This window comes from Ranitomeya imitator, chromosome 9 (genome assembly GCF_032444005.1).
Source record: "Ranitomeya imitator isolate aRanImi1 chromosome 9, aRanImi1.pri, whole genome shotgun sequence".
NCBI classification, from domain to species: domain Eukaryota; kingdom Metazoa; phylum Chordata; class Amphibia; order Anura; family Dendrobatidae; genus Ranitomeya; species Ranitomeya imitator.
In genome coordinates, this window is record NC_091290.1 from 125,574,635 (window position 1) to 125,587,357 (window position 12,723).

Here is a 12,723-nt window from a genome sequence, read left to right on the forward strand (position 1 = left end):
AAATTCGTCATTGGATAATTGTTAGTTGAGAAATATGAAAACTTTACTTATGATCTAGGAAAACATTACTGCAGTGACTTGTAATGTTTGTGAATGTTTTTTTATTAAGTGGAGATCGAACGTGAAAAACAACCTCTGCGGATTTAGCCAGACATCAATCGGATCCAAGTCAAGTTAATGTCTGCTCATACCAGTTTATTAATTTTAGGAAATTTCCTGATTCTGTCATTATTTCACTGTCACTTGTACTCTTTTTTTTTTTCAGTGGCTTTGACTCTTTTTCAATGGTTGTTCCTTTCTATCGGCATGGTGCCAGCACTATAGGTGCTGTTGCTTCCTTTTCCTCACTTCCTTATATACTAGGTGCTTGGCTTTTCTGTCTCAAACTGTAGCCTGACGCTAAAATACATCTTTATAAAGATAGTAAAGAAATAGCAGAGACAGAAAACTTCCTCTCACCCCTACTCTGTAATCCATTATCATTTATGGTAACCCTTTAAGTTAGGCTTGTTTAGACGAGTGTATAATCGGTCCGTGCGCTCTTCGTGTGCCAGTATGCAAAATGCCTCTACTTAAGGGAAGAACTCTAGTGTGACCTATTGAAAGTATTAATCCTAAAAGTCAATATTGACCCCTTAACAAGGAGCTTTTCTATATGATTTAAGATAAAATCCAAACCATAATCTCAATTTGAAGACACGTGTTTCGAGGCGTTGCCTCTCCTCAGTGCAAAGCATGAATTCTGATTTGGCTAAATGAGAAGATTCTGACTGAGTCTCTTTGCACTGGCATGTCACTCTCGACAAGGAAAAATGCTGCCTCTTATACACCAGTCAGAGACCTCTCAGACAGCAAAATAAGATCTCATGCTTAGTACTGAAAAGGGGCAACATCCCGAAACACGTGTCTGCAAATTGAGATTCTGGTTTGGCTTTTTTTCTAAGTCATGTGGCAAGGCTCGTTAAAGAGTCAATATTGACATTTTAGAATTGTTACTCCCAATAGTTGGCACTAGAGTTCGAGTCCTCTTCCTCTTTGAAGAGGCAATTTGCATGTTTAACCTCCCAGAGGAACATTACAAGGCCTGTAAGTCTCTTTACATTGACATATCAGCCATGTCACTTTCCATAAAGAGAAACATTACTACTTAGTGTGCTAGTGCAAGTGGCCAATTTTCCATTTGAACATATGCTCTGCATATAAAAAATTACTGTATGTACAACTTTGGCTCATTTTATGGACCAGAATAATGCATGGCATCTAAACGCAGCTTCAGGACTTAGCCACAATTTGTGGTCACGACTTGCCCGATTTTCAATTCGAGCAACTGTGACATTTATAGAATGGGCTCTACTAGAATATTATCATTGGTTCACCTACGATGAGCATAGTCTACAAAATACTGAAAAGAAGGACTGTTATGTAACTTGGGCACATTGGGGTCTACCTATCTGTGGATATTAAGATGAATACAAAGCAACAACCCTTGTGACACAAAACTTTCTTCCCAGTTGTTTATCTTCGGCAGTTATGAAACCATTAAAATAGAATATTGCCTGCAGGGTACATGGATATGTCAGGCGAATCTACCTCGGATAACCTGCCCAGCAGTGACAGGAGCATAAATAGACTAACTGGTCACAAGTGGAGATGTCTCCACTGAGGATTTCCTTGTAGCATGAAAGAAAGTTGAAGAAAAGGAGAAACAGAAAAGTCAAAAGTCCAACAAATGAATGGCATACAGGTATGTTATTACTTTATAAAGAAGTGCGATACAAAACTATGCTAAAATCATAAAATTGTAGAATTAAATTTATATAAATTCATTATCGCCATGATGCAAGTTAGAAAAAGACCTTTCTAAACATAAAGTTATGACAGCCCAGTATTGTCACATCTTTTGGAATAAGCTAGAAAAACTCTTCCTCCCTATCCAGATTGAGTCCCTAGCATCTTCTTCCCCCTTTCCTGGTGGATGGCATTGTCTGTAGGAGCGCATGTCATGTTACTATGTCGGTCTGGCACACACCATTGATGTCACATACGTGGCCCTTGCAGGCTAGCTCAGGTGGTGATGTACCGCCTGAGTTTTTAGGTTGTCCAGCATCCTCGAGTGTACCGCTACGCATTATGTGTCACAAGACTAATCCATATCTGTCCAATCACTGGGCACAGCTACATACTGTATCCCCAAAGTGTGTCTCCAGATAATCTATACTGTACACTTGGATCTTCTCACTGCTATTCCAAACTGTTTGTCTGGAAACTCAGCTCTACTGTTCCAAGTGTTTATCTACATACTTAGTCCTGCTGTTCCAAGATGCTGGTTTGTATATTCGACTCTGCTATTCCAAAGTACCTTTCCACACACATTGTATCAATGTAAGTAGTTGCACTCTCACCTCAGCTATTTCATGGCTTGTTGCCTTCCATCATATTCAGCTGTCCACCATGTTTAGCTCCAGTGCTCCTTTGTTCCTCCAAGTATTAGCCAGCATATCCATCTCTGCTGTTCTACATGCAGTATGTCCAACAATGCTGTACCTGACAGCACCAATGCCTCTGGTCCATGCTGCTCATCCTGGACAACAGCTTACCAAATCCATGTCACCAGGTGAGCCATAACACCTGTACTGTGTGGTGCGTAAAGGGGTTGACCAGTCTAGAATGACAAATCTGCAATCATTCTGAGTATGGCGGCTGACATGTGAATCCTCCCAGCGCATGCACTATGTGCTGCTAAGATTCGCTGATGTCTGCGCCACGAATAGCGGTCAAGTATGAGCTATGCGGGTGTGTGCTGGGAGAATTCACAAGTCTACATTTACACATAGTGGCTGCAGATTTGTCATTCTAGATCAGACAGCCCCTGTAAAAGAACCGGCACGTGTGAGATCTTAGTGATTGCCTGCCCCGACCTAATAGATATAAGCGAAGTGCATGCATAGAAGAAAGACATTGGACGCAGGGTCAGATGAGCGTTCCTCTCTCGGCTAGAGCTGGCACAGATGGAGTGCTCTGCTGCACGGGGCTTCAGGAAAATGGCCGCGGGATGCCGCACGTGCGCAGATGGAGATCGCGGCGGCCATTTTCCTGAAGCCCCGTGCTGCAGAGCACTCCATCTGCGCACGCGCGGCCTCAGGAAGATGGCCGCCCCCACCGATGACAAGGGTAATAGCACAGATCACGCGCTTTTTCTTCACCTGCGCGCAGTGGATTCGGCACTTGGACATGCGCACACCACTACGCCACCAACGGAAAGCTGGGGAAGCTGTCACCACGCCCACCTGACCTGACCAGCCTGATTGACAGGCGAAAACGGCAACTTTGGTAATGTATTTCGCAGCATAGGTGGGGAATCAGGGTACATTACATACACTATTGTAACGCACAGCGCAGGCCCTATTTAACAGTATTTTTATCTCAATCTGAAAAAACGGGGTGACAGGTTCCCTTTAAAGACAGAAGACAACCAGCAGATACTGGTATGTAGAACTTCTCAATGAAATAATGTACAGAAAGGAATATATTATCCCTTTGTTATTTCATTGTATTTTTTCACTTCTTATATACTACACTTTGCATGTTTTTTCTTTTCTCTCCCTTTCTTGTTCTTCTTTGGTCCATTTATGATCGTTCAGCTCATACAGAACAATTCTGAACTCGGGAATCTTGCATTGTTTATTAAGCCTTTGAGTGGCAGCCTAAATATTAAATCACTTTGGAAGACTGTGGAAAGCGCTAGGTTCAGACATTTAATACTTGCGTGAAATTTGACTGTCACTCAAAGAGCGGGTCCGGCCACATGATTTATATTATCATAATTCACTGATTTTCATGGTCAGAAGTATAAGAGACAAATGAAACCTTTTTTTGCTGTAATGTGTTGGAATTTATGTAAGGTTAGCTTGTGTCTTAAATAATTATTATGTTCTGTTTTATGAAATGAGCTTCTGTTTTTTCCAGCCATCTTTAGCCAAATGACTGTTAAGTGAAGGCAAAATTGGCAATTGTTTAAGGATCTCCAAAACAAGTCCATGTCCCTTTCAAAGCAAATATTGGAGCCAGTTGGGCTAATGGTGGATCTTTTTAGGTTTAATTGGAGTTTATGATTTATTAAGCATATGGTTGTCTTAAGTTAGATACTACTTATCATGTGATATAGTTTCCAGTGAATATTGCTATGTTTTTGGCCCATAAGCCTCCATCAGACTTGAGCAGGCACTAAAATATACTTATTATTTCAAGACATCTTAAAGTGTCATCATACCAGATGTGTTCTTCCTTAGCCCCTTACTGACATCGGACGTATTAGTACGCCGATGTCAGTATCCCCCACTTTGATATGGGCTCCAGCGGTGAGCCCACATCTTTACAGGAACATGTCAGTTGTTTTGAACAGCTGACATGTGCCCACAGTAGCCGCGGGTGGAATTGCGATCCACCTGCGGCTATTAGCTAGTTAAATGCCGCTGTCAAACTCTGACAGCGGCATTTAAATCATGCTTCCGGCCATTGGGCTGGAAATACGAGCGCCGGTGACCCGCGTCACGTGATCGGGGGTCATCGGTACATCAGTATGACAACCAGAGGTCTCCTGGAGACTCCTGTGGATGTCAGTGCTGGCTTGCTGTGAGCGCCACCCAGCGGTCAGTGCTCATAGCAACTCAGCAATTCAGCTACATAGAGGTGATCTGAACATCGCCTCTATGTAGCTGAGCCAATCAAGTTGTGCCAGATTCTAGTCTCCTATAAAAGTTTAAATCACCCACCTTTTGCCCCATTCAAAATAAAACAATAAAACAATCAAACTTACACTAATTGATATTGCGCTTTAAGAATCGCCCAATCTATCCATAAAAAAAAGGATTAACCTGATCGCTAAACGGCGTAGCGAGAAAAAAAGTCAAAACGCCAGAATTACTTTTTTTGGTAATCGCAACATTGCATTAATATGCAATAACGGGTGATCAAAAGAACGTATCTGCACCAAAATGGTATCATTAAAAATGTTAGCTCGGCGCACAAAAAACAAGCCCTCACCCGATCTGAGATCACGCAAAATAGAGACGGTACGGGTATTGGAATATTGCACAATTATTTTTTTTTTACACAAAGTTTGGCTTTTTTTTTTTCACCACTTAGATAAAAAAGAATCTAGACATATTTGGTGTCTATGAACTCATAGTGACCTGGAGAATCACAATGGCAGGTTAGTTTTAGCATTTAGTAAACCTAACAAAAAAGCCAAACAAAAAACAAGTGTGGGATTGCACTTTTTGTGCAATTTCACCACACTTGGAATTATTTTCCTGTTTTCTAGCACGCAACATGGTAAAACCAATGGTGTCGTTCCAAAGTACAACTCGTCCCCCCAAAAATAAGCCCTCACATGGTCATATTGACGGAAAAATAAAAAAACGTATGGCTCTTTGAAGGAGGGGGGCGAAAAACAAAAAAACGCAAAACCGAAAAAAGCTCCGGTCATGAAAGGGTTAACCTTATATCTTGTCTCATCATATCCTTAGATGGGTGGTACAAAGTGACCAGCAAAAAGAAAATGATTTCAAGGTACTCTGCTGGGAGATGTTTATGCTATATTTGTCCATTAGGTCATCCAGTGGTTGTGATGTGTATTGCATCCTGTCAATGGGTTTGCTAGAATGTCTGAATATTGCAATGCTCTTGTATTTTGAAAATTGGAGTCCTTAAAGAAGATTTCTAGAATAGTTTTTGGACTCCTAACTAAAGAAGCGAAAAGCTTTGAAAAGTCACCAAATGGTTGCGCAACGTTCTGTGACTTTTAGTCAGTTGAAAGCAGCTCCACCAAAATGGATGTTGTTGGGGACGGGGCTTGGTGCAGTTAGGAAAATCTAGCAAAAGTGTTGGCATTTCTTATTCGAGAAATGATACTCCAACAATTGGTTGGTGGGGCACACAGAGGCACGTGCCACTCAGACGATGCCCTAAATTCATTAGAAAGATGAGTGGATCATTTTAAGGGACTTCAATCTAGCGTCCAAGTCAGTAGTACCTGGTATCTAGGCAGGAATCCCATTTATCTCTTACCTTACGGTGTCCCTCGCGACATATTTGATTTTTCATGGCTGGCGCCATGTCATCTCTGCAACAAGATGCACATACTACATTGCATCAGCCATGGCTAATCAAAAGCCATCCTGGAGACGCAGGAAAATAAAAGATTTGTGGTCCTCTTGTTTAGCTGCCTGGTACTACTGACCTGGATGCCAAACTTGAGTACCAAAAATGAATCCACTCATCTCTAGTGTGCACCCCATAATGAATTTAGTGCATTGTTCTACCGTGAGCCCTGGTGTTCATAATACCTGTCTTAATGAATCAACCCATAAATGGGAAAAAAAGACCAAAATACTCTAGGTTGTCAAACGGTTGACATATATCTAGCCCTGCCTTAAAACAAGCTATAAAAATGTAGCTCTATGTGTCCAGCTTCGGTTTATTTCTAGAATAAACAATGCTTAATCGGCTCTAATAAATGAAGAATCATTTTGTTACAGCAGTAAAATTTTACAATGCAACTTGGAGGCAAGACTCGTTACAAGCAAAAGGGGTTAATTAACCTCCATTACAAAATCGGAGGCGGAAGGATATTTTATTTACTACTTTCTTCGAGAAAGACACAATGGAAGAGTTTGGTCAACATTTTCAGAAGACATTTCACACTTTTTATGTTTGAGTACGTCTGTGTTCCCTCTGTAAGGCCAAGATTTATGTGTATTGAGGGAAACCTATATTACCGGCATAGTAAAACAGTCAGTCAATATGTTGTAAAGTATACCAGTTAATGGCTGAAATATTAGTTAGAGGAAAAAGGCAGCCAAGCCGAGCATGATGGAAGCGTGATTATAAATCTCCGGTTAATACATTAACTGAGGGGAAGCAGACTGGCTTTGTATATTTACTTTTCATTGCCTACTGAAGCCGCGGTGACTGATGAGCAGACTAGAAGTTTCATAAGACTTCCCTTAATGAATAATTGCTCGGAATTTATTACTCAGGTGTAGAAATAGAAAATTCTTATCAGACCAAGCTGGGGAGAGCTAAAGGATTGTCGTAAAAGGAATGTGAAGCAAGTGTCAATAGAGACAAGAAAGTCTGGAAATGAGAACAAGAAAATGATCGTAGAATCCTAGACTGTTAGAGTTGGAAGGGACCTCCAGGGTCAACATGTCCAACCCCCTGCTCAGTGCAGGAGTCACTAAACCATCTCAGACGGATGTCTGTCCAGCCACTGTTTGAAGACCTCCATTGAACGAGAACTCACCGTGAATGATTGGAGACCAGATTAATATGCATGTCCAGATAATGAATGAAACAGATGAAGGAAGATCATAGCAAGCACAAAAAGAAGTCTCTATGACTGTATTAACTCATGAGAAAAGATAGGGACCCTATTTATCTATCTGTATGGTAAGATCAAGGCACATTCACAGAAAAGAAAAATTGTCTTTGGGGACCAATATCATTAACAAACTCACAGAAAAAAATCCCCAGTGCTTAATGGATAAAAAATACCTTTTATTACTAATATATTAAAATCCAAAATTTGGTGCACTAACACAAACCATCACCATGACAACAACATACCATAGGAAAGACCAGGGTGGTGCCTAACCCTGTACTCCACTACATGCACCCTACCTGCCAGCGGAGGTTGGCACCCTATAGTCCTGCGCAAATGGCGCCCCCGCTCACCGTCGACTATCCCTCCTACCCCTATTGGGCCCTAACAAGATGGGATAGGATTGTCTTATCATTCATAACAAACCCCAGTCGTTTGTATAATCGACACCAATAATGTGGCAGATCTCTTACTGCATCTATCCTGTCCCTGCCTGTCAGCGGAGGTTGGCACCCTATTATAATACGCCAGTGGCGCCCCCGCTCCTCGACGGCTATCCTCTATCCTATCCCTTGTCAGACGGTTGAGGGCAAAATATATTATTTTATTAAGGTGCTATAGTGCTTTTAGGATGTAACTAATGCTCCTCAGGATTATATATATATATATATATATATATATGTCCGGATCCCCTTAATATAACACTCGTTCACAGTGCATGTATACCAGACACAGTACAGTTTGATGTTACACGGTTTTAGGTATCAGACCTAGTACATAGCCAGATCACCTTGATACACTAATCATTGCCAATACACATAGCCTACAAACAATCAGCATATCCACTGTTGAAATACCGAACAAATCCCTTGGACACAACAATATATGTCACCTATATGCTTATAAGTATATCCCTTGTACACTCGACGCATTTCCCCTCACTAGTTGCGTGAGGTTCATCAGGAGCAGAAAAACGTTACCAAAGGGTTACTTAGCTCTTTTCTTCATAGTTGGTATGTTCTAACTGATATAAGACTCAGCATCTCAGGGCGGGTCCCCTCTTGATATGATGCCTCGGAGAAAGTGCCAGAGTGCATGCGCTTTATACCCTTCCATACTAATCATTCATCTCACCTGGTGGCTCGGCGTGCGTGTCAGCAACATAAACATCCGGTTCCTTGTTAGCGTTCCAGATATATCACATGGTCCTGGTCATATGGCCATAGATCCTGCAGTGTTTTGTACGCATGTACAGATCTTCCCCGCATGCACTGATGCTGCTGCGTTCCAGGTGTGCGTTTCACCTGCTGCGCCTGCGTACCCTTAGCTGTACCTTTCAATGAAAGCGCCGATTTCACTGGTGCACATGCGCCATCATTGTGGCCGTTAGAGAGCCCGTACTCTAAATCTGCTCGAAATCTGCGTTCCAGGTGTGCGTTTCACCTGCTGCGCCTGCGTTGTACCTTTCAATGAAAGCGCCGATTTCACTAGTGCGCATGCGCCTCCATTGTGGCCGCTAGAAAGCCCATACTATAAATCTAGATTTAGGGTACGCAGGCGCATACTTATAAGCATCTAGCTATGTACTAGGTCTGATACCTGAAACCGTGTAACATCAAACTGTACTGTGTCTGGTATGCATGCACTGTGAACGAGTGTTATATTAAGGGGATCCGGACATATATATATATATAATCCTGAGGAGCATTGGTTACATCCTAAAAGCACTATAGCACCTTAATAAAATAATATATTTTGCCCTCAACCGTCTGACAAGGGATAGGATAGAGGATAGCCGTCGAGGAGCGGGGGCGCCACTGGCGTATCATAATAGGGTGCCAACCTCCGCTGACAGGCAGGGGCAGGATAGATGCAATAAGAGATCTGCCACATTATTGGTGTTGATTATACAAACGATTGGGGTTTGTTATGAATGATAAGACAATCCTATCCCATCTAGTTAGGGCCCAATAGGGGTAGGAGGGATAGTCGACGGTGAGCGGGGGCGCCATTTGCGCAGGACTACAGGGTGCCAACCTCCGCTGGCATGTAGGGTGCATGTAGTGGAGTACAGGGTTAGGCACCACCCTGGTCTTTTCAATGGTATGTTGTTGTCATGGTGATGGTTTGTGTTAGTGCACCAATTTTTGGATTTTAATATATTAGTAATAAAAGGTATTTTTTATCCATTAAGCACTGGGGATTTTTTCTGTGAGTTAGGATCAAGGCACATTTGAGCATGGAAAAAGCCAAAATCAATTGATTGAATTCTTCAATATGAATTCTAGATTATTTTTATAAAAGATAAATTTGTTAAGGAGTAATTTCAATCATTAACCCCTTAACGACCAAGGGTCTTTCAGTGTTTGCGTTTTCATTTTTTGCGCCCCTTCTTCACAGAGCTATAACTTTTTTTTATTTTTCTGTCAGTATGGCCGTGTGAGGAATTTTTTTTTACAGGACGAGTTGTACTTTTGAACGACACCATTGGTTTTAACGTATCTTGTACTGGAAAATGGAAAAAAAATTCCAAGTGTGGTGAAATTGCAAAAAAAGTGCAATTCCGCAGTTGTTTTTTGTTTGTTTTTACCATGTTCACTAAATGCTAAAACTAACCTGCCATTATGATTTTTCAGATTGATACAAGTTCACAGACACCCAACATGAATAGGTTCTTTTTCTATTTAAGTGGTGACAAAAAAATCCAAAATTTGTTACAAAAATAAATAAATTTCACCATTTTCCAATAACCGAAGTGTCTCCATTTTTCATGACCTGCAGTTGGGTGACGGCTTATTTTTTGCGTGCCAAGCTGACGTTTTTATTTAAACCATTACAGTGCAGATAAGATCTTTTGATCTCCCGTTATTGCATGGGCTCATAGCAAACTGTCAATGACAACCATAGAGGTCTGCTGGAGACCCCTGATTGTCATGCCGACTGGTGGGCAGGATAAAGGACGCACTTCCGGTAAGCACGAGTTAAATGCAGCTGTCAGAGATTTACAGTGGCATTTAACTATTAACACGCGGCTGTTGCAGGTACATGTCAGCTAGGATTAAAGGGGTTAAAAGTTAGCACCATTCCAAAGCATAACTGATAAAGTTGTTCATCGATGTACCACAGCTTTGTACTTTCTCTACAGGACTGCCGAAAAAATCTCAGGAAGCCCCATCAATGGATGCAAAGGTGGTACGCATGCAAAGTCACAACACAATTCGCATGGGGCTTTTTAGAGTACTGATCTCAGGATCAGAAGTGGTGAGACCACTGTGCCTAAGCTTTGTTTATTCTTTATAAAATTGCCAGAAAAAGTCTAGCACGTTATTTGTCTGTCTCCGGCAGTTCAATAGAAAGAGGTGGTGCGCGGAGAGGTGGTGCGCATGTGAGGCCAATGCTTCATCTCAACAAGACATTTTAGAACTGCTTTCTTCTGATTAGTGGTGGTCTGACCACTGTAGCTCAGCTCTATTCCATCTTTATAAAGTTGCTAGAAACAGTCTAGCACTTTACTCATCTATTTCTGACAGTTCCATAGCAAAATGGATGGTGAGGTGTTGCACATTCGAGGCTAATGCTTCAATACAATGAGGCATTTTAGAGCCCCGTTTTTTGAACTCACTCATCATCACCTACCCTTTAGGTGACAATTTTAAAGGTGGGATGAACATCAAAGTAAGACCGGGGTCACACGAGCGTTTATTTTCTACTCTGAAAGAAACAGATTGCTTATGATAATGACACTCTGATTAAATTCTAAGAGTGCCAACTTAAGGTACCTTCACACATAACGATATCGTTAAGGATATCATTGCAACATCACGCTTTTTGTGACGTAGCAACGATCCCGCTAACGATCTCGTTATGTGTGACAGCGACCAACGATTAGGCCCCTGCTGGGAGATCGTTGGTCGCTGGGGAATGATCAGGACCTTTTTTTGGTCGCTGATCACTCGCTGTCATCGCTGGATCGGCGTGTGTGACGCCGATCTAGCGATGTGTTCACTGGTAACCAGGGTAAATATCGGGTTACTAAGTGCAGGGCCGTGCTTAGTAACCCAATATTTACCCTGGTCACCATTGTAAAAGTAAAAAAAAAACAGTACATACTCACATTCTGATGTCTGTCACATCCCCCGGCGTCCACAGGGTTAAAACTGCTTTCAGCAAGAGCGCTGCTAATGCACGCTCTCTGGCAGAGAGCTTCCCTGCACTGACTGTCAGTGCCGGCCGTAAATCAGAGCACAGCGGTGACGTCACCGCTGTTACTGCCGGCGCTGACAGTCAGTGCAGGGAAGCTTCTCGGCAGCAGTGCGTGCATTAGCAGCGCTCCTGCCGAAAGCAGTTTTAACACTGTGGACGCCGGGGGACGTGACAGACATCAGAATGTGAGTATGTACTGTTTTTTTTTTTTACTTTTACAATGGTAACCAGGGTAAATATCGGGTTACTAAGCACGGCCCTGCACTTAGTAACCCGATTTTTACCCTGGTTACCCGGGTGCTGCAGGGGGACTTCGGCATCGTTGAAGACAGTTTCAACGATGCCGAAGTCTTTCCCCTGATCGTTGGTCGCTGGAGAGAGCTGTCTGTGTGACAGCTCTCCAGCGACCACACAACGACTTACCAACGATTACGGCCAGGTCGTATCGATGGTCGTGATCGTTGGTAAGTCGTTTAGTGTGACGGTACCTTTAGTGTGATTGATTCTCTCAGAAGCAAGAATCGTACCACAGGTGAAGAGAGGGTGGAGGACATTGACTCCCGATCTGAGGTGGATGGGTATCATTACCATGCTTTTCTCATCAACTCTAAGATAATTCCTTTTTTTATGTAGGGCTATGCATCAGTATGTTCTCCTCAAAAGGAAGGGGTGCTTGGCTAATATCTTTTGGCTCGGCTACTTGGCCACTATTTACCCCTTGAGGTGCATATGAATATGATATTGTTTAATGGGGATATATATAATGAAAGGATGGAGTTTAAATGGTGAACTATCTCTTGATGTGTGAGAGCACCTCCGCTGTCATTAAAACCCTCTTAAGTATACTATTGGGGAGTTTGTCTTGAGATTTGGGGAGACATATATATGCTATTTTTATTAATACCTGACTAATAGGCACAACCTCCACCTCTTAAATTATTTCCTCCCCTAGATACTTTGGAATATGTGCGTCAGTCTGCTCCGACATAGTGACAGATCGACGGATCCATCACAATTGTTGAGAAAACGGTTCTAACAGATCCGGTTTTTTGACAGATGCGTTACTTGGGGGTTGTCTGGGAAAAGTATCTACTTTTTTTGAGCATGCGCAATTGAAAAAGCGGATTGGGGTGACG